This window comes from Bidens hawaiensis, unplaced genomic scaffold (assembly GCF_021521415.1).
Source record: "Bidens hawaiensis isolate Kalapana, Puna unplaced genomic scaffold, B.hawaiensis_p1.1 tig00001035_1, whole genome shotgun sequence".
In the NCBI taxonomy this organism is placed as follows: Eukaryota; Viridiplantae; Streptophyta; class Magnoliopsida; order Asterales; family Asteraceae; genus Bidens; species Bidens hawaiensis.
In genome coordinates, this window is record NW_027491061.1 from 1,785,618 (window position 1) to 1,789,572 (window position 3,955).

Sequence of the window (3,955 nt, forward strand, 5' to 3'; positions counted from 1 at the left end):
TGTATCCATCTTGAATGCATACCCACATCTTAGCATCTTGATATTTAACATACTACTCAAACCGATCTTTCCAAGCCACGAAATCGGTACCCTTAAGCATTTTCGGTGCCTTAGTAGCTGAACCTGCTTCCACCTCCATTTTCACCAGTTCCGTAATATTTATAGAAGTCATCTTTGGAAGAAATACAAACGAGCACTCAAAGAAACCAAAAATAAAAATTTTATTCTGAACAGTACTGTAGGCGAAGTTAAACTTAACTTCGCTTAAGTCTTAACTTCGCTTGAATTCTTAACTTCGCTCCTTTTTAAATTCGCCTGATTAGGCGAAGTTATAGATAACTTCGCTTAAGTTAAGCGAACTTGTGAGGTAGGCGAAGTTGTTAATAACTTCGCTTAACCTTATATCTTCGCCTAAACCCTACAAACAGTAGCGGCAACTTCGCCTGATGAACAATTGTTTTTGCAGGTTTGATTTTGACGTTTTGCGAGGTATGCGAAGGTGTAATGGGTTGTATTTGATGGTGGGAGGTGAGTAAGACACAAAAACTCGGTATATTAACGTAAACTCGTCCCGCGAATAGTCGAACGGAATGATTTCTACACCCGTGTGATAATCCCGAACCACACAATCACGAGCAAATGCTCTGATACCAATTGTAGGTTCCCAGCCGGATCTACATGGAATATCTCGTTCACGTAGGTGCGGAATCCCTACGTAAGACGATACGAGCGTAGAAGACGAAACACGTTAAACACAAGCAAACACATGTTACAATACTCAAAAGACACGTTGTATTGCAACTAGTAACACGTGATATCAATCACCGATTACACAAAACTGAACAACTCCTTCCAAAACCTAGCCGCAGCTAAACATTTATAACATACGACAACTTCGCATAACATGTTTAGGCGAAGTTGTCACTAACTTCGCTTGTTTCACAAGTTCGCCCATATCAGGCGAACTTGAGACACAACTTTGCTTAATTTCAAATGCAAAACATACTAACTCGATTACAGACACTAGATACTGAACTACTGACATCATGTACCAACATTAATACCCCCCAGGGAGAGTTCCGATCGGCAGCCATCATCACAAGTGAGAAATTCGTTTTTGCACTTGTGAAGTAAAGGGAAGAAGAAGTAAGCTAAAGGAGACTTGGGACAACAGCTAGGGAGTGTTCTTCATCATAAAACTCAGCCTACACGATAGTATAACATTCATAATCTTTGTGTTCTTGTGTACATTCAAAACTAGTTTGATTTTGATCTTTAAGGTTAATTGTTTTGCAATTGGATTAAGGATTGAGTTGTGCTTGATTATCATTGATTGTTGAATGATTTGGATTATGTTTTTGATGATGAATATGATGTTTTTATTAAGTATATGCTGCTGTTCAAAAGTTATGAATAGCTAAACTTGTTAGTTCTACCTAGGTTTGATGTTATTGTTAGGTTTTGATGAGTTTATTGGATTGTTTGATCAATGTGACTTGAATTTCTATTGAAAGTTTGGTTTAATGATGAATTAGGTTGTGTTTAGTGGCTGTGATATTATTGATATTATCTCATAATTTCGTGCTTCGATTAATTGAATTGGTTTTGATTGATAGTTGCATGTTCAATTCTTTACTTTATGTTTAGAGTTTGATTGCGGTAGGATCAACCGTAGGGTTTTGTTGAGTGTGTTAATTGATTGAATCAGTGGGTAAGCAGGTTCTTAGAGACCAAGAGGTGATAGGAAGTAAGTCGTCTCATAGCTTTTACTTGTTAGAATTAGGATCGCGCGAGAGCGGGTTCAGTTCTTGTCGGGTTTGGGTTTGTGAGCGATTAGTTGGTCTAGTTTGAGTTAAACCAAATTGTTCCTCTATCATTGGTTGCGTAGTATTCGTTTCCATTAGGGTCGTGTGTCGGTGAGACCGAGAGGAGAGTCGACATTAGAACACCTTAGCATTCGTTTCCTGGTTTGTTCTTAAAATCAATTAAGTGTAAGTTAGGGTTTATTGGTGAGACCGAGAGGTGATGTAGCTTTCTTGAGCGAACCTTAGTTGTGTCATCCTTATATACTAGTGTCGTGAGATCATTTAATCCATTAGCTTGTTAGACCATCAATATGATTCTTATCTAGGTAGACGTTTTCTCCTTTTGCAGTTAAGTTTCTAAGTTTCATTAAGTGTTTCGTCTAGTTAACTTAAGTTAAGTTAATTAAATTAGTTAAAGTAGTTTAGGTCAAGCAGTTTAATTACTAAAAATTATTTAAAAAATTATTATTCTTAGGAATGTCTTGTCTAGGGTTTAATTTTCTTAGGTCTATACTGCTTTCGACCGCTACACTTGCCGGTTGTTTGTGGTGTCATTTGGAGTTTCCGTTTTATAAATTTAAAACTTCGTTGTGAGTCCCATAGAAAAAACACTCATTAGACACACATCAACAATAACAATAATAACAAATACAACAACAAACTTACCTTTTCCAAAATCGTTAAATTCTATCGGCCATTCAATATCGTTTATCTTCTTAGTTTACAAACCAATACAATCTGTTAGGCCACGATTTTTATACTGAGGATCCTTTATCCTTAACTGTCTTATGGATAGTTTATCCTTGAAATATATGTCAGGATATAAAGGATCGACGATCCTCGGTATTGTTTGTTTACTAATGATTGCATTTAGTATAGTGATGTGTTAGACAGGTGTATCAACTTGGAGACGCATTTGCATCAATTATCCACATGGAACACCCTATAGCTGGAACATGGATATAGGATCCTAATTCAACACAGCTGGTTATGGACGAACTCTCTAGAAGATCGAAGTTTAAATATCACCAACGGCTGTGTGACTCGTTCTTCCGCTTATCTCGCTACTGAACGACTATACGCACGTGGTCAAAGTCATGGAGCGGCTAGTGGAGGACTTCCGTGTAATTAGGAGATATTTTTATTATTGTTATATTATTTAAACGGGTAATGATCCAATAGGAAGGACACTTGTATTCTCACACACACTAGAGAAGATTCAATAATTCTATCTATACACTAGCTTACATTGTAATTTTGATCATATACTCCACAAACATTTGTAACCACTTTTCGTTGATTAATAAACTTGACGGTGATAGTTTTCACCGTCCGGGGGTTTTTGGTGCCGGAGACCGAGATAACCATATACTCATTGACCAAAGGTTATCTTGTTGATTATTGACTAAGATACTTCGACCAAAGATTATCCTATTAATCCTTGACCGGAGCTATTTTACCAACGATTACCTCGATAAGATTTGACCAAAGTAAGACTATCTTGGTTAAGGGTTTTTTCTCTCATGATCAAATCATCGTGTTTATCAATATCACGCTCATACATTAGTCATTATTGTGTTAGCACCTTACCTCACATTTACAAATTTGGATACTTGATCCTTAGCAGATTTTTGTCCAAAACAATTTGGCGCCCACCGTGGGGCAATTGGTGCTATAATCCATATTATTCTCATCAAGCTTCATTTTTCCATACCCTGAACACTCACAATGGCCTCTCAATCTACATCTGCTTCGTCAATCATGCCCTCATCAATTCCTCTCTCCTCGAGGACCTTGCCACCAATGCCTCCGCCAATCACGGAAGCACAACGAACTACTACTACTGGAAGCAGAACGCAACTACCAATCTTCCAGAGCTTGAAAACCACTTCTGCTACCCCGGCGGTTAATACTAATAGTGATGTTTCGTCTATGTTTTCGCAGGTTAAAGCATATATGGAGCAACATAACAAGACTAACCAGAGGATCCTTCGTGAGATAAAAGATCTCAGAAAGAACAAGAGGCCAGCAGAAGATCTCACTCCCCTAGTGCCCAGGATGCTGGATTTCACCAGTCCGGGATCCTTGGCTCAGCCTTCGCAAGGATCTTCACTATTTCAGCCAGGATCCTCTATCCTGCAACCAGGGTC